At 39.2% G+C, this 25,193-nt stretch overlaps 1 protein-coding gene across 2 annotated transcripts in view; it reads left to right on the plus strand.

The window, feature by feature from the left end:
* Nucleotides 1-25,193, plus strand: part of NRG4 (neuregulin 4) — a 108,492-nt gene that overhangs the window by 2,992 nt on the left and 80,307 nt on the right. For both annotated transcript variants that reach the window (XM_035259317.3, XM_035259319.3), the window contains exon 2: nt 1,986-2,096. The gene's annotated coding sequence lies outside the window, so the exon portion shown is untranslated. The remainder of the gene's footprint in view (nt 1-1,985; nt 2,097-25,193) is intronic.

A 25,193-nucleotide genomic window follows, 5' to 3' on the forward strand; every position in this document is an offset into this window, starting at 1 on the left:
CTCTAAATAAATAAATAAACAAACCTAGCAAGTATCCATGGGTTTATTGATAGAATTCTAGTAATTGCTGACATTTACAGAATGTTTACCATATAGCAGACACCATTCTATGTGCTTTACTTATATTTATTTTTTTCATAGCAGTCCCATTGGGAAATTATAGTTATTCCCAATCTCATTTTACAGATGAAGAAACTGAAACACAGAGGGATGAAGTAGCCTGCTTAAGATCACGCAGCTAGGCCAGGCGCGGTGGCTCAAGCCTGTAATCCCAGCACTCTGGGAGGCCAAGACGGGTGGATCACGAGGTTGAGAGATCGAGACCATTCTGGTCAACATGGTGAAACCCCATCTCTACTAAAAATACAAAAAATTAGCTGGGCATGGTGGCGCGTGCCTGTAATCCCAGCTACTCGGGAGGCCGAGGCAGGAGAATTGCCTGAACCCAGGAGGCGGAGGTTGCGGTGAGCCGAGATCGCGCCATTGCACTCCAGCCTGGGTAACAAGAGCGAAACTCCGTCTCAAAAAAAAAAAAAAAGATCACGCAGCTAGTAAAATTCAAACTTGGACAGCCTGATTCAGAGACTTTAAATTCAACACTGGTGCCTCGCTGCCTCACATTGGTACACTAAGTTGTACCTAAATAAGTTTGAGGAATCATTAAGTAGTAGAAAACGCATTCTGGATTCCAGGGTTCCAGCTCCAATTTATTCTGTAACCTTGAGTAAGGCAAATAAATGAAAGTCTCTGATTTAGAGAGAATTGTACATCTAGAAGTTCTCTAAGGTTTTTTTCTAACTCTAAATTTTTATGATTTTATGATTATTTTTACATAAAGGAGAAAGTTTGACTTTTTACTTTGTAACAGACTAAAACTGAATCAGAAAAATAAAGAACCAGCATCAAATTTGAAGGTAGATAAACTTTTTATGTTTTGTGGTTGCAAAAATATATGATTCTTTTTTTTTTTTATTGAGACGGAGTTTCTCTCTTGTTACCCAGGCTGGAGTGCAATGGCGCGATCTCGGCTCACCGCAACCTCCGCCTCCTGGGTTCAGGCAATTCTCCTGCCTCAGCCTCCTGAGTAGCTGGGGTTACAGGCACGCGCCACCATGCCCAGCTAATTTTTTGTATTTTTAGTAGAGACGGGGTTTCACCATGTTGACCAGGATGGTCTCGATCTCTTGACATCATGATCCACCCGCCTCGGCCTCCCAAAGTGCTGGGATTACAGGCGTGAGCCACTGCGCCCGACCAAATATATGATTCTTAAAGCTTTTATGTTTGACTACAGAAAGCCTATACACTTCTGAAGAATTGGTTGTTGCATTCTAACTACTGACTTGAATAAAAATTTGTATTATTAATATATGCCACTTTGATGTGATTAAGGTGATCTGAGCTATTGCCTTGATCTTAGTGCCATATAAAGTAAGAGCTCTTTGGGAAAATTAACTTTCTAAGTGGAAGATCGGTCGTATACTACTTTTTCTCTCTTCTTTCCCACAAAGACTACAACCTTATTAAAATGGCAAGCCATATTAGGCTTCTATTGTGATAATACATGTAACATTTTTTTCTTGGGGGGGAACACAAAACATAAAAAGTAGCTTTCCATAATAAAAGAAATATAATTCCTTGTCCTTCTTCCAAAATCCTTGTTTGCATGGTATGAAATGGCTTTTTACTCTTTACCACCATCTAATCTTTTAATAAAATTTGATTTCCCTCTTAACCCAACTCCTAGCCTTTTATTTGGAAATAATAATAATAGTTTTTCTGGAACTTAAAAAGTTGTTAAAGGGGGAAAAATTAAACATGTCAACAAAGTGAAACTTCCACCTCTTACTAAAAAGTCCTACGAGGTATTGCTAAGTAAAAGAAAAACATTCATGTGAACTTTGCATATATGTTCTACTCTCCTTCCCTTCATGTATTATTAAAATTGTTACATAAATATTCTGGTTTTGCTTATTTCTTTAAAGTGGCCACAAATTCTATTAAAGCAGAAGAAATAGTGGTGAACCATAAAAGAAAACCAGGTTCCTCTCTACTCTGCAATTTAGAGGAAAATTTTTCATCCAAGGACAGATCAGGTAAGTATTCATTCTTTTTAATGTTTTGGGGCTATATATCTAGCCATAATTTCTTAATTATAATCCTAGATCATTGGTTTGGTTCAACTAAGAGATAATATAGATAGTCTCTGCAATATGGAAAATTCTGTAATTTTTAATTTTGTGGGTTTCAATTCTGTATGTTTAGAACTACATACAATTATATGTTAACTACTTAGAAAACCAGAAACAACAAAGTGCTGGTTAAGTCTAAGTCTGGTCTTTGCAATTTAAAAATAACATGAATAGACTTAAAGTTTTAGGCTGAGCACAGTGGCTCACACCTGTAATCCCAGCACTTTGGGAAGCTGAGGTGAGAGGATCACTTGAGCCTAGGTGTTCCAGACTAGCCTGGGCAACAGAGTGAGACCCTGTCTCTACCAAAAAATAATTTTTTTTTTTAATTAGGCAGGTGGCTAAGGCAGGAGGATAGCGTGAGTCCAGGAGTTCAAGGCTGCAGGGAACTATGATCAAACCATTGCACCACAGTTTGGGTACAGATTGAAACCCCATCTCTTAAAAAAAAATTAGTCTTGGAGAACAGGAGTCTGGAGAAAAGTCCAAGTTGTTGAGCTTAGAAAAATGAAGGCTCAGGGGTGACAATAATGCTTTTCCAGTAGATGAGATGCTGTCATACCATACTGAGGATGGTGCCTGTTCTTTGCCAATCCGTACAAGGGGAAAACAGCAGGAAAACTTAGATTAGAAAAGTCAAAGATTTTGAAATTAAGAATATTTGAGGTTGTAATTATCTATGTTGGAAATTGTAGAATCCTCTTTCTAGAAGATTTTCCAAGTAATGAACATCTGCCGAGAAAAGCTTATCTACTGCTTATACACCCATCATTAGGCCTTCCAACCTTTTAATGCTAAGGTTTACTTTGAAAAGCAGATGGTTGTTTATATCTAAGGTTAATATGATATATTTCTAATGATAGAATAGGTAAACTTATAGAACTTTGAGACTACTGTGGAGAATGATGAAGTTATTTTAGGAGCACAGAAATAGTCATATGTCTTATCCAATTTATTCCATTCTTGGCCATGTGACCATCATTGACATACTTAATTTTTATTGGCTCTTGTAATACTCTCCAAGTACATATATGTTACCATTGACAGAAATGGAATTATGGACTCTTAATATATCATCTCTACCAAGACTAGAGAGAAGGATGGGAGGACAGATTTAAAGAACAGTGCGTTCAAGTAGGATTGTTAAGAATAGTTCCCTGAAATGTAGGATAGGGCAGAGATTTCAAACAATGAGAAATAGACGACAGCCTGATCATCTGAAAATGCCATGTGGGAGCAAGGAAAAGGCTGTTGTTTTTTCTACTGAGTCGGAGAAAGTAAGGGAAGTAAGTGGTTATATTGGAAAAGGCACCTTATAATCTAAAAGAGAGCCAGATTTTTATTAGAGTGAACTGCACAGAAGTGAAAAATAAATTTAGGATAGAAAGAATTTGTCCTCCTCAGGGAAAATGTGGCACATATACACCATGGAATACTGTGCAGCCATAAAAAACGGTGAGTTTGTGTCCTTTATAGGGACATGGATGAACCTGGAAACCATCATTCTCAGCAAACTGATACAAGAACAGAAAATCAAACACCGCAAGTTCTTACTCATAGGTGGGTGTTGAACAATGAGAACACATGGACACAGGGAGGAGAGTATCACACACTGGGGTCTGTCGGGGGGAAATAGGTGAGGGACAGTGGGGGGTGGGGAGTTGGGGGGAGATAGCATGGGGAGAAATGCCAGATATAGGTGATGGGGAGGAAGGCAGCACATCACACTGCCATGCATGTACCTATGCAACAATCTTGCATGTTCTTCACATGTACCCCAAAACCTAAAATGCAATTAAAAAAAAGAAAGAGTTTGTTTTCAAAGAAATAGACTTTCTGGTAGATATGGTCGATGAATGGGGCAAAGGGGAATGACAGATGTTGAAGAATTGGGTGTAGAGTGAGTATGGTGGGAGGGTTTCAGAGTGAAGATGGGGAGGTCAGAGGTAAAAGGAAAAAGAGGCTTGTGCCTATGGGATGAGCAAATAAAATGGAAATGAAGGAAGCATTTGAGTAGGAGAAAAAAATAGACACAAGTCAAGGAAAAATTAGGATAATATTAAGATAATATTTCTTTGTAAGCAAGGAGACGTTATAGATGACAAGTTATGTATACTGAGGAAAATAGAGACAGACACACACACACACACACACACACTGAGAGAGAGAGAGTGTGTGTGTGCATGTGAGAGAGAGAGAGAGAGAGAGTGTGTGTGTGTGTGTGTGTGTGTGTGTGTGTTGTAGGTGGGAGGGGATAATTACTCCAGGGTAAAGAAGGGCACACACATGTGAAAAGTAACTAGGCTGATTGACCCTCTTATTTCAGAGTAGTTTTCCCGGAACAATGTTGGCAGATATATCTTATTAGGATTTTTTTTTCTTTTCTGAGACAACAGTCTCGCTCTGTCTCCCAGGCTGGAGTGCAGTGGCACAACCTTGGCTCACTGCACCTTCACCTCCTGAGTTAAAGCCATTCTCCTGCCTCAGCCTCCTGCAGATGATGCATCCTGCCAGGAATAGATCCCTCCTTTCAAGGCATCGGGTTCCCTGTGGGTCCAGGGTGTGTTTAGAAATGTCACCTGGGAGCTAGGGCCTGGAATAGGGGCCTTACAATTATGACTATTATTCTACTGTGGCTGTGCTGGTGTCAAAGGTGCAAGACAAAAGCCCTCTTTACTCTTCCCTCTTCTCTCCTCAAGCGGAAAGGGAGTGCTTGCACTGGCCCCTTTTTAACCCCAGGCAACACAGCTTCTGGCTCTTTTGTGGCTTTTTTGGAGCCACAGCTATATTGCTGGGGTTGGGGGAGGAGTAGCAGTGCAAGCACTCCCTTAGATGCCCGGCTTGTGACTCAGTAAGTCTCATGACCTGGAAGTCCACTGTCTTCAAGCCCAGCTCAACACTAAAACTTGCAGCTCTTGGAGCCTAGACTGCCTTTACAGTTTATTTAGGGCCATTGGTCTATATCTCTTTTTTGGTACCAGTACTATGCTGTTTTGATTACTGTAGCCTTGTAGTATAGTTTGAAGTCAGGTAGCGTGATGCCTCCAGCTTTGTTCTTTTTGCTTAGGATTGTCTTGGCTATGAGGGCGCTCTTTTGGTTCCATATGAATTTTAAAGTGTTTTTTCCCAGTTCTGTGAAGAAAGTCAATGGTAGCTTGATGGGGATAGCATTGAATCTATAAATTACTTTGGGCAGTATGGCCATTTTCACAATATTGATTCTTCCTAACCAGGAGCAAGGAATGTTTCTCCATCTGTTTGTTTCCTCTCTTATTTCCTTGAGTAGTGGTTTGTATTTCTCCTTGAAGAGGTCCTTCATATCCTTTGTTAGTTGTATTCCTAGGTGTTTTCTTTTCTTTCTTTCTTTTTTTTTTAAGATGGGATTTCACCATGTTGATCAGGCTGGTCTCGATCTCCTGACCTCAGGTGATCTGCCTGCCTTGGCCTCCAAAGTGCTTGGATTACAGGCGTCAGCCACCATGCCTGGCCAGGTATTTTATTTTCTTTGTAGCAATTGTGAATGGAAGTTCACTCATTATTTGGCTCTCTGTTTGTCTGTTACTGGTGTGTAGGAATGCTTGTGATTTTTGCACATTGATTTTGTATCCTGAGACTTTGCTGAAGTTGCTTATCATCTTAAGGAGATTTTGGGCTAAGATGATGGGGTCTTCTAAATATACAGTCATGTCATCTGCAAATAGAGACAATTTGACTTCCTCTTTTCCTAATTGAATACCCTTTATTTCTTTTTCTTGCCTGATTGCTCTGGCTAGAACTTCCAACACTATATTGAATAGGAGTGGTGAGAGAGGGCATCCTTGTTTAGTGCCAGATTTCAAAGGGAACTCTTCCAGTTTTTGCCTGTTGAGTATGATATTGGCTATTGGTTTGTCATAAATAGCTTTTATTATTTTGAGATATGTTCCATCAATACCTAGTTTATTGAGGATTTTTAGCATAAAGAGCTGTTGAATTTTGTCAAAGGCCTTCTCTGCATCTATTGAGATGATCATGTGGTTTTTGTCTTTGGTTCTCTTTATGTAATGGATTATATTTATAGATTTGTGTATGTTGAACCAGCCTTGCATCCCTGAGTTGAAGACTACTTGATCGTGATGACTAAGCTTTCTGATATGCTGTTGCATTCAGTTTGCCAGTATTTTATTGAAGATTTTTGCATCAATGTTCATCCTGGATATTGGCCTGAAGTTTTCTTTTTTAGCTGTGTCTCTGCCAGGTTTTGGTATCAGGATGATGTTGGTCTCATAAAATGAGTTAGGGAGAATTCCCTCTTTTTGTATTGTTTGGGATAGTTTCAGAAGGAATGGTACCAGCTCCTCTTTGCATGTCTGGTAGAATTCAACTGTGAACCCATGTGGTGCTGAACTTTTTTTGGTTGGTAGGCTATTGATTGCTGCTTCAACTTCAGACCTTGTTATTGCTCTTTTCAGGGATTCATCTTCTTCCTGGTTTAGTCTTAGGAGTGTGTACGTGTCCAGAAATTTATTCATTTCTTCTAGACTTACTGGTTTATGTGCATGGAGTTGTTTGTAGTAATCTCTGATGGTTGTTTGTATTTCTGCAGAATCAGTGGTGATATCCCCTTTATCATTTTTTTATTGCATCTATTCGATTCTTCTCTCTTTTCTTTTTTATTAGTCTGGTTATTTTGTTGGTCTTTTCAAAGAAACAGCTCCTGGATTTATTGATTTTTGAAGGGTTTTCTTGTGTCTCTATCTCCTTCAGTTCTGCTCTGATCTTAGTTATTTCTTATCTTCTTCTAGCTTTTGAATTTATTTGATCTTGCTCCTCTAGCTCTTTGAATTTTGATGATAGGATGTTGATTTTAGATCTTTCCTTGCTTTTCATGTGGGCATTTATTGCTATAAGTTTCCCCCTAGGCACTGCTTTAAATGTGTCCCAGATGGGGGGACTGCCAAGATGGCGTGGTAGGAGCAAATCAGGATTGCAGCTCTCAGTGAGACGCAGAGGGTGAGTTCAATCCGCATTTCCAGATGGATCTTTGTTGCCCACAGAACGGGGAAATTCCAAGGTGTAGGAGAGACACAGGATGCCAGCGCAGCTGTTTCAGCCTGTGCAGCCATTTCAGCCGGCACTGCAGCGCAGCGGCACTCCACACAGAACACACTGGTCTGGGTGCCCCATTAAACTGGCAATCTGAGATTTGGGAGGGCAGATTAGCATATCCATCTGATTAAATGGGACTTGGACAGGGAGCCAGACCAGGAGATTCCCAGGAAGAGACGTTTGAGCCGGCGCAGTGGGTCGCTGCACAGGAAATCACACAGATCCCAGTGCCCTAACAGCAGCCAACTGAAACACCTGGGAGAGAGTAAACTGTTCAACTTAAAAAAAAAAAAAAAAAAAGAGGGCTCTGAGGCAGGGAGCCAGGTGATTAGGCTCGGCGGGTCGCACCCCCACAGGGACAAACAAAAAGGTGATTCAAAATGCTCAGGGTTGAGAGTTTCACTGTGGGCACAGCTGAACCCAGGATGGTGCAGCTCGGTGGGGGAGGGGTGTCCATCATTACTGAGGCATACCACCCCTACTGAGGTACACTCCCATTGCTGATACAGCCTGCCATTGCCAACGCAACCCTCCATAACAGAGAGACTCCGCCAACAGGGCGGAGCCTGCAATAACAGGGCAGAGCCCACGGCAATAGGGCAGAGCCCACGACAGCAGAGCAGAGCCCACGGCAGCAGGATGGAGCCCACGGCAGCAGGGCAGAGCCCACGGCAACAGGGAGGACCCCACGGCAACAGGGCAGAGCCTTGGCAGGCAAATAGTGACTACACTGCCTTCTAGCTGGGCAGGAAGGTGTAACAGATACTCATAAAGAAAGCCCTAACTCCCCCAGACAGAGCATCTGAGGAAAAAAAGGGGTTTTATGAGTTCTGCTGCAGCAGACTTAAACGTACTGGCCTAACAGCTCTGAATGATCAATGGAGCATACAGCTCAGCACCTGAGCTCCTATAAAGTACAGACCACCTCCTCAAGCAGCTCCCTGACCCCTGTATATCCAAAGAGTCACCTCAAAAAGGACTGATCAGACTGACATTTGGCGGGCATCCTTCTGGGACAAAGATAGCAGAAGAAGAAACTGGTAGCACCCCTCACTGTTCCGTAGCTGCTACAGGTGTACCCCAGATAAGCAGGACCTGGACCACTCCTCAGTAGTCCTACAGCAGAGGGGCTAGACTGTTAGAAGGAAAACTAAGTAACAGAAATACTTCATCATCAACAATCTGGGCACCCACTCAGAGACCCAATCGAAAAGTCAGCAACTACTCAGACGACAGGTGGATAAACCCACAAAGATGGGAAGAAACCAGCGCAAAAAGGAGGAAAACACCCGAAACCAAAACACCTAGCCTCCTACAAAGGACCAAAACTCCTCACCAGCAAGGGAACAAAGCTGGATGGAGAATGAGTGTGATGAAATGATGGAATCAGACTTCAGAAGGTGGGTAATGAGAAACTTCCGTGAGCTAAAAGAACATGTTCTAAATCAATGCAAAGAAACTAAGAACCTTGAAAAAATATTTGAAAAAAGATTTGAGAAAATGATAACAAGAATGGACAACTTAGAGAGGAATATGAATGAACTGAAGGAGCTGAAAAACACAACACGAGAACTTCACAAAGCATGCACAAGTTTCAACAGCCGAATTGACCAAGCAGAAGAAAGAATATCAGAAGTAGAAGATAAACTCAATGAAATAAAACGAGAAACCAAGATAAGAAAAAAAAAGTGCAAAAAGGAATGAACAAAGTCTCTAAGAAATGTGGGACGATGTGAAGAGACCTAACCTATGTTTGATAGGTGTACCAGAATGTGACGAAGAGAATGAATCCAAGCTGGAACATACTCTTCAGGATATTATTCAGGAAAATTTCCCCAACCTACCAAGGCAGGCCAATATTCAAGTCCAGGAAATACAGAGAACACCACAAAGATATTCCCCAAGAAGAGCAACCCCAAGGCAAATAATCCTCAGATTCACCAGGGTTGAAAGGAAGGAGAAAATACTAAGGGCAGCCAGAGAGAAAGGTTGGGTCACCCACAAAGGGAAGCCCATCAGACTCATAGCAGATCTCTCAGCAGAAACCCTACAAGCCAGAAGAGAGTGGGGGCCAATATTCAACATCCTTAAAGAAAAGAACCTTCAACCCAGAATCTCATATCCAGCCAAACTGAGCTTCATAAGTGAAGGAAAAATAAAATCCTTTGCAAACAAGCAAGTACTCAGAGACTTTGTCACCACCAGGCCTGCTTTACAAGAGCTCCTGAAAGAGGCACTACACATAGAAAGGAACAGCCAGTACCAGCCATTCCAAAAACATACCAAATGCTAAAGAGCATCGACAAAATGAAGAATCTGCATCAACTAACAGGTAAAACAGCCAGCTAGCATCAAAATGGCAGTAGCAAATTCACACATAACAATATTAACCCTAAATGTAAATGGGCTAAATGCACCAATCAAAAGACACAGACTGGCAAATTGGATAAAAAAACCAAAACCCATTGGTGTGCTGTATCCAGGAAACCCACCTCACAGGCAAGGATACACAAAGGCTCAAAATAAAGGGATGGAGGAAGATTTACCAAGAAAATGGAGAGCAAAAAAAAGCAGGAGTTGCAATTCTTGTCTCTGATAAAATAGATTTTAAAGCAACAAAGATCAAAAGAGACAAAGAAGGTCATTACATAATGGTAAAAGGATTGACACAACAAGAAGAGCTAACGATCCTAAATATACAGGAGCACCCAGATATATAAGGTAAGTTCTTAATGACTTACAAAAAGACTTAGACTCCCACACAATAATAGTGGAATACTTTAACACTCCACTGTCAATATTAGACAGATCAACCAGACAGAAAATTAACAAGGATATCCAGGGCTTGAACTCAGACCTGGAACAAGCAAACCTGATACACATTTACAGAACTCTCCACCCCAAATCCACAGAATATACATTCTTCTCAGCACCACATCACACCTACTCTAAAATTGACCACATAATTGGAAGTAAAGCACTCCTCAGCAAATGCAAAAGAACAGAAATTATAACAAACAGTCTCTCAGACCATAGTGCAATCAAGCTAGAACTCAGAATTCAGAAACTAACTCAGAACCGCACAGCTTCATGGAAACTGAACAACTGGCTCTTGAATGTTGACTGGATAAACAATGAAATGAAGGCAGAAATAAAGAAGTTCTTTGAAACCAATGAGAACAAAGACACAACATACCAGAATCTCTGGGACACATTTAAAACAGTCTCCAGAGGAAAATATATAGCAATAAGTGCCCATATGAGAAGAGTGGAGAGATCCAAAATTGACACCCTATTATCGAAATTGAAAGAGCTAGAGGAGCAAGATCAAAAAAACTCAAAACCCAGCAGAAGACAAGAAATAACTAAGATCAGAGCATAACTGAAGGAGATAGAGACATGAAAAACCCTTCAAAAAATCAATAAATCCAAGAGCTGGTTTTTTTTAAAAGATCAACAAAATAGACCACTAGCCAGACTGATAAAAAAGAAAAGAGAGAACAACCAAACAGATGCAATAATAAATGATAAAGGGGAAATCACCACAGATTCCACAGAAATTCAAACCATCATCAGAGAACATTACAAACAACTCTATGCACATAAACTAGTAAACCTGGAAGAAATGGATAAATTCCTGGACACCTGTGTCCTCCCAAGCCTAAACCAGGAGGAAGCCAAAACTATGAATAGACCAATAACAAGGTTAGAAGTCGAGGCAGCAATTAAGAGCCTAGCACACAAAAAAAGCCCAGGTCCAGATGGCTTCACAGCCGAATTCTACCAGACACACAAAGAGGAGCTGGTACCATTCCTTCTGAAAGTATTCCAAATAATCCAAAAAGAGGAAATCCTTCCCAATTCATTTTATGAGACCAAGATCATCCTGATACCAAAACCCAGCAGAGACCCAACAAGAAAAGAAAGCTTCAGGCCAATATCCATGATGAACATAGATGCAAAAATCTTCAATAAAATACTGACAAACCGATTGCAACAGCACATCAAAAAACTTATCCATCATGATCAAGTAGGATTCATCCTGGGGATGCAAGGCTGGTTCAACATACGCAAGTCTACAAACGTAATTCACCACATAAACCTAACAAAAACAAAAACCACATGATTATCTCAATTGATGCAGAGAAGGCATTTGACAAAATTCAACAGCCCTTTATGCTAAAAACCCTCAATAAACTCGGTATTGATGGAACATATCTCAAAGTAATAAAAGCTATTTATAACAAAGCAACAGCCAATATCATACTGAATGGGCAAAAACTGGAAGCATTCCTTTTGAAATCTGGCACTAGACAAGGATGCCCTCTTTCACCACTCCTATTCAATATAGTACTGGAAGTTCTAGCCAGAGCAATCAGGCAAGAAAAAGAAATAAAGGGTATTCAAATAGGAAAGGTGGAAGCTAAATTGTCTCTATTTGCAGATGACATGATAGTATACCTAGAAGACCCCATCACCTCAGCCCAAAAACTCCTGAAACTGATAAGCAACTTCAGCAAAGTCTCAGGATATAAAATCAGTGTGCAAAAACCACAAGTATTCCTATACACCAATAACAGACTTAAAGAAAGCCAAATCAAGGACAAACTGCCATTCACAATTGCTACAAAAAGAATAAAATACCTAGGAATACAACTTACAAGGAACGTAAGGGACCTCTTCAAGGAAAACTACAAACCACTGCTCAATGAAATAAGAGAGGACACAAACAGATGGAGAAACATTCCATGTTCATGATTAGGAAGAATCAATATCGTGAAAATGGCCATACTGCCCAAAGTAATTTACAGAATCAACGCTATCCCCATCAAGCTACCATTGACTCTCTTCACAGAACTTGAAAAAAAACACCATGAACTTCATATGGAACCAAAAGAGAGCCCTCATAGCCAAGTCAATTCTAAGCAAAAAGAACACAGTGGGAGGCATCACACTACCGGACTTCAAACTATACTACAAGGCTACAGTAATCAAAACAGCATGGTACTGGTACCAAAACAGAGATATAGACCAATGGAACAGAACAGAGACATTGGAGGCAACACAACATATCTACAACCATACAATCTTTGATAAACCTGACAAAAACAAACAATGGGGAAAGGATTCCCTGTTTAATAAATGGTGTTGGGAAAACTGGCTAGCCATGTGCAGAAAGCAGAAACTGGACCCCTTCCTGACACCTTACACTAAAATTAATTCCAGATGGATTAAAGACTTAAACATAAGACCTGGCACCATAAAAACCCTAGAAGAAAATCTAGGCAAAACCATTCAGGACATAGGAGTAGGCATGGACTTCATGACCAAAACACCAAAAGCATTGGCAACAAAAGCCAGAATAGACAAATGGGACCGAATCAAACTCCACAGCTTCTGCACGGCAAAAGAAACAGTCACTAGAGTGAATCGGCAACCAACAGAATGGGAAAAAATTTTTGCAGTTTACCCATCTGACAAAGGGCTGATATCCAGAATTTACAAAGAACTCAAACAGATTTACAAGAAAAAAACAAACAAGCCCATTCAAAAATGGGCAAAGGATATGAACAGGCACTTTACAAAAGAAGACATACATGAGGCCAACAAACTTATGAAAAAATGCTCATCATCACTGGTCATTAGAGAGATGCAAATCAAAACCACATTGAGATACCATGTCACGCCAGTTAGAATGGCAATCATTAAAAAATCTGGAGACAACAGATGCTGGAGAGGATGTGGAGAAATAGGAACACTTTTACACTGTTGGTGGGAGTGTAAATTAGTCCAACCATTGTGGAAGACAGTGTGGCGATTCCTCAAGGCCTTAGAAATAGAAATTCCATTTGACCCAGCAATCCCATTGCTGGGTATATATCCAAAGGACTATAAATCATTCTACTATAAGGACACATGCACACGAATGTTCATTGCAGCACTGTTTACAATAGCAAAGACCTGGAACCAACCCAAATGCCCATCTATGATAGACTGGATTGGGAAAACGTGGCACATATACACCATGGAATATTATGCAGCAATCAAAAATAATGAGTTCGTGTCCTTTGTGGGGACATGGATGAATCTGGAGAACATCATTCTCAGCAAACTGACACAAGAACAGAAAATGAAATGCCGCATATTCTCACTCATAGGCGAGTGATGAAAAATGAGAACACATGGACACAGGGAAGGGAGTACTACACACTGGGGTCTATTGGGGGGAATAGGGGAGGGACAGCGGGGAGGGGGGAACAGGGGAGGGATAGCCTGGGGAGAAATGCCAAATTTGGGTGAAGGGCAGGAAGGCAGCAGAACACACTGCCATGTGTGTACCTGTGCAACTATCTGGCATGTTCTGCACATGTACCCCAAAACCTAAAATGCAATAAAAATAAATAAATAAATAAATAAATAAAATGTATCCCAGAGATTCTGCTATATTGTGTCTTTGTTCTCATTGGTTTTGAAAAACATCTTTATTTCTGCCTTCATTTCATTGTTTATCCAGTTGAAGTTCAGGAGCAAGTTGTTTGAAAAACATCTTTATTTCTACCTTCATTTCATTGTTTATCCAGTCGACATTGAGGAGCAAGTTGTTCAGTTTCAGTTGTAGTTGTGTGGTTTTGAACGAGTTTCTTAATCCTGAGTTCTAATTTGATTGCACTGTGGTCTGAGAGACTGTTTGTTATGATTTCTGTTCTTTTGCATTTGCTGAGGAGTGATTTACTTCCAATTATGTGGTCAGCTTTAGGGTAGGTGTGATGTGGTGCTGAGAAGAAGGTATACTCTGTGGATTTGGAGTGGAGAGTTCTGTAGGTGTGTATTAGGTCTGCTAGGTCCAGATCTGTGTTCAAGTCCTGGATGTCCTTGTTGATTTTGTCTCATTGATCTGTCTAATATTGACAGTGGAGTGTTAAAGTCTCCCACTATTATTGTGTGGGAGTCTAAGTCTCTTTGTAGGTTATTAAGAACTTGCTTTATGTATCTGGTTGCTCTTGTATTGGGTGCATATATATTTAGGAGAGTTAGCTCTTCTTGTTGCACCTATCCTTTTATCATTAGGTAATGTCCTTCTTTGTCTCTTTTTTCCTTTGTTGCTTTAAAGTCTATTTTATCAGAGATGAGAATTGTAACTCCTGCTTTTTTTGCTCTCCATTTTATTGGTAAATGTTCTTCCATCCCTTTATTTTGAGTCTGTGTGTGTCTTTGCACGAAATGGGTCTTCTGAATATAGCGCACTGATGGGTCTTGACTTTTTATCAAGTTTGCCAGTCTGTGTCTTTTGATTGGGGCATTTAGGCTGTTTACATTTAATGTTAATATTATTATGTATGAGTTTTATACTACCATTTTGTTACTGGTGGTTGTTTTGCCTGTTAGTTGATGCAGTTTCTTCATTGTGTCATTGGTCCTTACCATTTGGTACATTTTTACAGTGACTGGTACAGGTTGTTCCTTTCCATGTTTAGTGTTTCCTTCAGAAACTCTGTACGGCAGGTCTGGTAGCAACGAAATTTCTCAGGAATTGTTTGTCCATAAAGGATTTTATTTCTCCTTCACTTACAAAGCTTAATTTGGCTAGATATGAAATTCTAGTTTGAAAGTTCTTTTCTTTAAGGATGTTGAATATTGGCCCCCACTCCCTTCTGGCTTATAGTTTCTGCTGAGAGATCTGCTGTGAGTCTGATGGGCTTCCCTTTGTGGGTGACCCGACCTTTCTCTCTGGCTGCCCTTAGCATTTTTTGCTTTATTTCAACCCTGGTGAATCTGATGATTATGTACCTTGGGGTTGCTCTTCTTGAGGAATATCTTTGTGGTGTTCTCTGTATTTCCTGAATTTGAATGTTGGCCTGCCTTGCTAGGTTAGGAAAGTTCTCCTGGATACTATCCTGAAGAGGTTTTCCAGCTTGGATTCATTCTCCCCATCATATTTGGGTACACCAATCAAGTGTAGATTAGGTCTTTTCACACAATCCTGTATTTCTTGGAGGTTTTGTTTGTTTCTTTCACTCTTTTTTCTCTAATCTTGCCTTCTCATTTTATTTCATTGAGTTGATCTTCAATCTCTAATATCCTTTCTTCTGCTTGATTGATTTGGCTATTGAAACTTGTGTGTGCTTTGTGAAGTTCTCATGGTGTATTTTTCAGCTCCATCAAGTCATTTATCTTCTTCTCTAAGCTGGTTTTTACCATTAGCATTTTGTCTAACCTCATTTCAATGTTTTTCATTTCTTTGCATTTGGTTAGAATATGTTCCTTAAGCTCAGAGATGTTTGTTATTACCCACCTTCTGAGGCCTGCTTCTGTCAATTTGTCAAACTCATTTTCTATCCTGTTTTGTTCCTTTGCTGGTGAGGAGTTCTGATCCCTTGGAGGAGGAGAGGCGTTCTGGTCTTTGATGGTTTCATCCTTTTTGTGCTGGTTTCTTCCCATCTTCATGGATTTATTTACCTGTGGTCTTTGACATTGGTGACTTTCGGATGGGGTCTCTCAGTGGATGTCCTTTCCATTGATGTTGAAGCTACTTCTTTTTGTTTCTTAGTTTTCCTTCTAACAGTCAGGTCCCTCTGCTGTAGGACTGCTGGAGGTCCACTCCAGACCTTGCTTGCCTGGGAATCACCTGTGGGGTTTGCAGAACAGCAAGGATTGCTGCCTGATCTTTCCTCTGGTAGCTTCACCCAGAAGGGTAGCTGACACCCACCAGGTGTCAGCCAGAGCTCCCCTGTATGAGGCATCTTTTTGGTTTTACAGGGGTCAGGGAGTTGCTTGAGGAGGCAATCTGTCCCTTGTCTGCCTGCAGAGGTGCTTCTGGGCTGTCATGGAGTACCAGGGTGTGGGGGAAGTCCCTGATCCTCCAGTCAGTTGCACTTTACAGGTGACCCAGCACCCTGGCCTGCCTCAGTTCGCCCTCCTTGGGCTACATCCACTGTCCAACCAGTCCCATTGAAATGAACCTGATACCTTGATTGGAAATGCAGAGGTCACTTGCTTTCTGCATCTCTTTCTCTGGGAACTGCACTCTGGAGCTGTTCCTATTTAGCCATCTTGGCGGAATCCCATTTGGTTTGTATAAAGGGCCTTTTTGTGTGTAGATAGTTGTTGAATTTGGTGTTCCTGCGGGAGGGATGATTGATAGGACCTTCTATTCTGCCATCTTGCTCCATCCCCGAGATTGCTTTTTTGATTTCCTTTTCAGATTATTTGTTTTTGGCATATAGAAATACTATTGGTTTTTGTATGTTGATTTTTGCATCCTGCAACTTTACTGAGTTTATCAGCTCAAACAGGTTTTTTTTTTTTTTTTTTGGTGGAGTCCTTAGGTTTTTCTAAGATCATATCATCTGCAAACAAGGCTAACTTGACTTCTTTTCCAGTTTGGATTTTCCTTTTTTCTTTTTCTTTGTCTAATTGCTCTGGCCAGGACTTCCAGTATTACATTGAATAACAGTAGTGAGAGTGGACATGTTTGTCATGTTCCGGTTCTTAGAGGAAAGGTCTTTGATTTTTCCCCATTCAGTAGGAGTTAGGTAGTCATACACTATATAAGTGTCCCAATTAAGAGTAATGATAATAGCTGGCACTTGTTGAATCCTTCTGATGTTCCAGGTATTTTACTTGTATAAATTCATTTGATAATCAGATATCCCTTTAAAGAAGGCATTATCATTGTGTTCCCTTCTAACTCAGCCCTCATGTACAGATGAGGAAACAATAATTTTTTTCCCCAATGTCACATAGGGTAGAACATTCTACTGTGGAACTGGGAATTGTACTCTAGCCTTCTGGCTCCAGAGCCCATTCTCTGTATACTGTGTAGTGACACTCATATATTTATACATAGACACACACACACACACACACACACACACACACATAAACTATGAGTTGAGAGTTGGTTGGAAATGATGATACTTCAAATGGTTGGTGCCTTGAATATATATATAGGTAGCACAATTTATGTTAAAGAAAGTAGCTTTTGTGAGCTGCTACATGGAATGAAAATTAATGTATTGCTTAAATATTTAAAGAAAGTTGTTTATGCCAATATATCAGTGATGTGAGGGGCTATTGCCTGGGGCAGGCTGGCTGTTCTTATTCAAAAGACCACATCAGGTGGTAGAATTTTAGTGAATTTCTACCAGGGCCTGATTCAGTCTTTTGGTCTTAGAAACCTAATCTGATCAGTAGTGCCCTAGAGAAGATTAAAGTAGTCTAACAACCTTATAAACCTAATATGTAATGCCAGAATGCAAATTTATTAACATACAAGGAGATAAAACTGTTACATACACCAGTTGAACCATAATGATCAAGTCATTTTCTTCTAGGTGGTGTACCTAGATGGGAAACCAAAATTATAATCAAGAGATTTCTTGGTGAGCAACAAGCACCTTAAATAGTTTTTTTTTTTTACAATGCTTATCTATTTCAGAAATACCTCAAGTATTTCATCAATAATAGCTGCCATTGACGTGTACTGTCAGTCTTTAACTTATAAATAGCCTCCAGCCCTGGGCCCCACCACCAGCAACTCTGCTGCTATAGAAACAGGTGTTAATAAACACAGGTATTTTAGAGAGTCTGTAGGTTCAGAATTGAAGGAAGAGAAGAGTCCATGAAAAAAGAAAAATTCTAACAGGTGCTAATTTCAGGGATAGACTCCTAAGTAGAATGCAGTCGCTCGAGTGAGGATTTCTGTACCTAAAATGTATTTCTATAACACTGCCTGAGGGATTTTTTTCCCACTTCTGTTACCATGTGTGAAATTTTACCAAATAGAATTTGATTTCTTAAAATTATCAATATTCCTAAGTGGCAGATATTCTTAGTGGCTTCCATAATGTCCATTCTCCAGTGCTCACACTCATTTTGTTAGGGCAGCAATGTACCCAGCTTTATTGTAAAAAATTGAGTAGTTTAAAGCAGTTATTATAATCCTGTTCCCTTCTGCCAGTGATTATGAAAGGAAGTCTGCTGAGTTCAGGGAGGACTTTTGCTTTCCTGATAAAGTCGACATTGGTGGCCCATACTTTCCTCTTTCTCCTCTTTGTGCCTTAAGTGGAATCATGAAGCCTGGAGTTGTAGCAGTCATCTTGCAACCATGAGATGACAAGCATGAGGCTAAAATATAATTCTCACAAGCTGTGGACCTTGGAGTAGATGGACAGAAAGAGACTGGGGCATTGTTGAACAGCAGTTCCAACCTTGGACTGCCTACCTCCAGACTTACAGAGAAAGATGAGAAGAAAGTTATAACCCTTGTTATGTGACAGCAAAGCATTTGATTAACTCGTGCCTGCTGTTTCATGGCAGGCTGGTTGTGTGGAAATGGAGGCTGTAATATCAGGAGAAGCAATAGGAAAAATCTGGAATATTGGCATGTATTAATTACTTCTTGTGACCTTCAGAAGGATCCTGTGGAAGGAGGCGAACTCAAATTAGTGCTCCTCAGCATTGAACGAACGCACACTGGTGGTGGGGATACAGTTTGCTATAGAGGTATTCTGCCTTTAGCTCCTGCTCTAAAATGAAAAACAGCCTTATAATTTGGAATTTTGCAGGGATTACTGGTAGCACTTCTTAACTTAAAGCTATTGTTAGAATTGCCTTGAGTTTATTAAAAGAGATAACAGAACATCTGCTTTTAGTTTCAGTTGTCAGTGGCTAAGAGATGAGAATCCCAGGCCTAAAGATTATTTGGAAGTGTTTTTTGTTTGTTTTTAGCTATAATTATTCACACAAGCAGTTGATGTGAAGCAAATAAAATGGATGTTTTTACCCTCCAAGCAATTCTCGTATCTACCACTCTAAGTCAAACTGGTGTGAAGTAGGCTGTGGAACCCTGGGGAAGGCTGTCAGTTTAGGAACCTACCTTAGATGTGGCCAAAGAGGACAATGACCAAGCAGCTGCTCCTGAGACTTCAACCAGGACCTGGCAGATTGATTAACCAAGGAATTTACTTCACTGCCTGCCAAGGAATCTGCAGTTTCTGTCCATATGACATGGTGTGGATTGTGGGGTGTTGACCACTGTGTGCTTCCCATTGTTCCCTTTTCTGAATGGGAATTTTAATGGGGTTATTCTGTTCTTTCTTTTTCACAGCTATATTAAAGAGGGTGGTTTAGCAACAGATACCTTATCTTTTAGCTGTTCAGATGGTCAGATGGGAATTGCCATATTCGGACTTGATACAGCAGATAGAAAATCACCCAGGGATTCTGTTTCAAGCTGTTTGCACTAATTGGATGAGATATAAGGTTGTCTTTCTTGAGGAGAGAATGAGTTTGTTCTGTTTAATGCATAGATATGAGAAGAAGTGTATATATGCCTGTTGGGTTAAGGTCTGTGACAGATACTATTGGTTATCCAAATCCAATTCCTTGCTTTCCATAAAAATTAGAAAAGTTAAATACTAGGTGTTCTAAACATTCTTACTGCTACAGTGACCATGTAATACAATTCTAGTCCATGGGTCTGCTGGGGGAAGGCTTTCCTCTTTTCTGATAAAAGGGTCAGGCAGGGCTGAGGTAACCGACTTTTCTGCCTTTGACCTTAGATGTGATGCTTAAAGCTGAAGTGACCATCTTAGAACCATTAGGCAATAAAAATGAGTACAAAAAGTTAACGCACTTAGGATGGCGGAGCAAAAATACTGAAAATATTGATGCCCTCATTGATTAGTGAACCACCTTTAGCAATTGCTTTGTTCAGGATTATGTGTCTTGTGAGAAGTTTATCCATATTCGTTTATGCTATTGTGAACTGGGTTGACTGTTAGTTAACCTAAAGCTTTCTAAACTGATACATTATGAAAGTTTCTTTTATATGTTACAATGTGAGGAACATTTTTGTTTTTAACCATGATGTCCCTTTAGTAAATAAAGGTTATATGAAGTAAGGGTAAGGCTTATTTGTTTATTTTTTGAAATAGAGATGAGATTTCACTGTTTCCCAGGCTGATCTTGAACTCCTGGCCTCCAGGTATCCTCCTACCTTGGCCTCCTGATGTGCTAGGATTACAGGCATGAGCCCCCACACCTGGCTGGCAAAAGCCTTTGCGGGGGGGAAAAAAACCTTTTACATAGGCTGATTCAATTCACATGTAAAATTGCATTACTGAAGTGTTGCTATTGACAGACATCTTCTTGAATACAGCCCAGTTTACATTTTACTTTTAGGAGTAGAGTATCAGCATAGCTAATACTTTAATATAATTAGGGGAATGTCTTCTGAAAATTGTTCTCCCATGCAGTAAGAAATGCTACAAACTTTTACAACCAAATAAAAGTTTTCAGAAAGAAGTTGCTGAGTCCAGTATGATAGGTTCAACATAGCCATGGCTTTTGAATAGGATATTTTAGTTCTGCATCACTGACTGCTAGGAAATGTTTATTACTTCCAAAGTGATATTTTACTCTAAACGCCTTATAACAGAACATCTACTTTTACTTTCAGTGGTCTTTTAAATGTTTTTTCATTTCAGAAAATTTTTTGTTCCAATTTTTGACTCAATCATATGAGGTTTAAGATTTTTCTACTTTTCTATTTTTGTCTTTCTAAAAATTAATTCATGGTAATAGCCATTTGTGCCAGCTTTTTCTATCACGTGGAGATGCTTGAACAACAACCAAAGGAAAATATGGGGCAAAGGAGAATAGACATTTTCCTGTGGATGTAGTTTATAGAGAAATTATATTTGGCCTTCAAAGAAAGTTAGTTTTTAAGATTTTATGTTTGCTACCTATTCACATACTGACAAGATGGGATCAAAATAATTTTCCTAGAAAAGTATTTTAGTCTGAAGTTTTTTCATTTGTTTATGGCAAATTCCAAAACCAAAAGCTTTTTTTTTTTGTTTTTGAGATGGAGTCTCTCTCTGTTGCCAGGCTGGAGTGCAGTGACATGATCTTGGCTCACTGCAACCTCCGCCTCCTGGTTCAAGCAATTCTCCTGCCTCAGCTTCCCAAGTAGCTGGGATTATAGACTTGCACCATCACGCCCAGCTAATTTTTGTATTTTTAGTAGTGATGCGGTTTTACCTTTTTGGCCAGACTGGTCTTGAACTCCTGACCTCAGATGATCCACTTGCCTCGACATCCCAAAGTGCTGGGATTACAGGCATGAGCCACCGTGCCTGGTCTCAATTTTTATGTTTTATATTTCTTTTTATTGTCCTAATGTCCTGGTTAAGACCTCTAGTATAATGATGATAGAAGTAGTGAAATTGGACATCTTTGCCTTGTTTCTAATTTTGGGGGAAAGGCTTTCAATATTTCAATGTGAAATATGATGCTAATTGTAGGTTTTTAGTAGCTATACTTTATAAGCTTAAGCAAGTTCCCCTAGTTTGTGGAGATTTTTTTTTTTTTTTTTGCTCATGAATGGATATTGAAGTTTTATCAGATGCCTTTTTGTTTGTTTGTTTGTTTGTTTTTGTTTTTGAGGTGGAGTTTTGCTCTTGTTGCCCAGGCTGGAGTGCAATGGCGCAATCTTGGCTCACTGCAACCTCCACCTCCCGGGTTTAAGTGATTCTCCTGCCTCAGCCTCCCGAGTAGCTGGGATTATAGGCATGTACCACCATGTTCAGCTACTTTTGTATTTTTAGTAGAGACTGGGTTTCTCCATGTTGGTAATGCTGGTCTCGAACTCCAGACCTCAGGTGATCCACCCGTCTTGGCCTCCCAAAGCACTGGGATTATAGGCATGAGCCACTGTGCCTAGCCCAGTGCCTTTTTTGAATCCATTGAGGTGACAGTATAATCTTTATCTTTTATTTTGTTAATGTGGTGAATTGTATTAATTCACACATATTAGAACAACCATGCTGATAAACCTTACTGGTCATGATATAGTATCCTTTTACTATATCATTAGATTCAACTTGCTATTTTTTTTTTTCTTTGGGATTTTTCAGTTGATGTTCATGAGGATTAATAGTAATTTTATTTTCTTTAATTTCTTGTCAAGTTTTGGCATCTGGGTTATGTTGGCTTCTGAAAAATGCATTGGGAAATATTCATTCTTTAGTCTCTATAAGAATTTGTGTAAGATTATCTCTTTTTCCTGAAATGTTTGGTGTAATTCACCAGTGAAGCCATTCAGGCATAGTGTTTCCTTTGTGGAAAGATTTTAAATTAGAGATTCAAATTTGTTTATTTTTGCTTTGTTACCTGTGCCTTTGAGGTGTTATTCATAAAATCTTTTCCCAGACCAGTATTCTGAAGTGTTTCCCCTATGTTGCCTTGCAGTAGTTTCATAGATTCAGGTTTTTCATTTAGATTGTTAATCCATTTTGAGTTGATTTTAGTATAAGGTTAGAGATAGAGGACTAGTTTCATTCTTTTACATACTACTATCTAGTTTTCCCAGCACTATTTATTGAAGAGATTGTCTTTTCATTAATGAGTGTCCTTGATGCCTCTGTGAAAAATCAGGTGGCTGTGGATGTATGGGTTCTTTAATTCTGGGTTCTTTATTCTGCTCCATTGATCTATGTGTCTGTTATGCCAGAACCATGCTGTTTTGGTTGCTACAGTTTTTTACTATATTTTGAAGTTGTAGCATGAAGCCTGTAGCTTTGTTCTATTTGCTCAAGATTGCTTTGCATGTTTTGAGTCTTTTAGGATTTCTTTTGCTATTTCTGTGAAGAATGTCATTGGTATTTTGATAGGGATTGCACTGAATCTGTAGATTTCCTTGGGTAGTATGATTATTTTAAACAATATTGTATCTTCTGTTCCATGAGCATATCTTCACATTTGTTTGAGTCTTCTTTATTTCATCAGCATTTTATAGTTTTCATTGTAGAGATCCTTCACTTCTTTGGTTAAATTGATTCCTAGATATTTTATGTTTTTGTAATATTATAAATGGGATTCCCTTGATATCTTTTTCAGTTTAATCATTCATATATAGAAAGAAATACTGCTGATTTTTGCATGTTGATGTTTGTATTCTGCAACTTTGCTGAATTCATTTATTAGTTTTAAGAGTTTTTTGGTAGAGTCTTCAGGTTTTCCTATATAGAAGATCATGTCATATGCAAATAGGGACAGCTTGATTTCCTCCTTTCTAATTTGGATGCCCTTTATTTCTTTCTCTTGTCTAATTGCTCTATTTAGCACTTCCAGTATTATATTGAGTAACAGTGGTGAGAGTGGGCATCCTTGTCTTCTTCCAGTCCATCCGGTGTGATGTTAGCTGTGAGTTCATCATATATGGTCTTTATTGTGTTAAGGTACTTTCCTTCTATACCTAATTTCATGAGAGTTTTTAATTATGAAGTGATGTTGAATTTTATCAAATACTTATTCTGCACCTATTGACATGATTGTATATTTTTTGTCCTCCATTATAATTGATATAATGTATCATATTGATTGATTGGCATATGTTGAACCATGCTTGCATTCCTGGCATAAATCCCACTTGATTGAGTGTATTATCTTTTTTATGTATTATGGATTTTGTTTTCTAGTATTTTCTTGAGGATTTTTACATCTATGTTCATTGGAGATTTATCCTGCAGTTTTCTCTTTCTGTTGTGTTCTTGCTGGTTTTGGCATCACAGTTATGCTGGCTTCATGGAATCACTTTTTTTTTTTTTTTTTTTTTGAGACAGGGTCTCACTCTGTCTCCCAGGCTGGGTACAGTGGCACATCTCAGCTCACTGCAACCTACCTCCCACTCCAAGTTTCAAGCAATTCTCCTGCCTCAGCCTCCCGACTAGCTGGAATTACAGGCACAGGCTACAACACCTGGCTAATTTTTATATTTTTAGTAGAAAGGGGGTTTCACCATGTTGGCCAGGCTGGTCTTGAAACCCTGGCCTTAAGTGATCCACTAGCCTCAACCTCCCAAAGTGCTGGGATTACAGGCGTGAGCCACCACACCTGGCTAGAATCACTTTTTTTTAGAATAGTTTGAGGATTTGTTTTAATTCTTTTTTAAAGATTTATTACAATTCAATGATGAAGTCATCTGGTCCTAGATTTTTCTCTGTTAGGAGACTGTGTTATTACTGCTTTAATTTTATTACCTGTTATTGGTCTGTTCAGGCTTTCTATTTCTTCTTGGTTCCATCTTGGTAGCTTGTATATATCTAGGAACTCATCTATTTTTTTTAGATTTTCAAATTTGTTGGCATATAGTTGTTCATGATCCTTTGTACTTCTGTGGTATATGTTGTAATGTCTCATTTTTCATTTCTGATTTTATTTATTTTGGTTTTCTTTTTCCTTAGTCTAGCCAAACAACCAATTTTCATTTTGTTGGTCTTCTGTATTTTTTCTTTCAATTTCATTTATTTCTGCTCTGATCTTTATTTCTTCTACTAATTTTGAGTTTGATTTTTTTTCTGTTTTTTTTTAAGTTCCTTGATATGCAGCATTAAATTTATTTGAAATCTTTCTAGTTTTTTTTGTGTAGGCATTTATTAGTATAAACTTACCCCTTAATACTGCTTTTGCTGTGTCCTATAGGTTTTGGTATGTTGTGTTTCTGTTTTCATTTGTCTCAAGGAATTTTTTAATTTTGTTATTTTCTTTCTTAATCCATTGGCCATTCAGCAGTGTGGTGTTTAATTTCCTGTATTTGTATAGTTTTCAATGTTTCTCTTATTATTGATTTGAAGTTTGGTCCATTGTGGTAAGATAAGATACTTGATATTTCATTTTTTTTTAAATGAAGACTTGTTTTATGTCCTAATATATGGTCAGTTTTGGAGAATGTTCCATGTACTGATTAAAAAAAAATCAGTTGTTGGGTGGAATGCTGAAAATTATGCCCTTTTAGTCTATGGTGCAGTTTAAATCCAATGTGTTTTTGTTGATTTTCTGGCTAGATGATCTGTCCAATGCTGAGAGTGGGTATTGAAGTCCCCAATTATTATTGTCTTGAAGTCGTCT

Source organism: Callithrix jacchus, chromosome 8 (genome assembly GCF_049354715.1).
Source record: "Callithrix jacchus isolate 240 chromosome 8, calJac240_pri, whole genome shotgun sequence".
Lineage (NCBI taxonomy): Eukaryota > Metazoa > Chordata > Mammalia > Primates > Cebidae > Callithrix > Callithrix jacchus.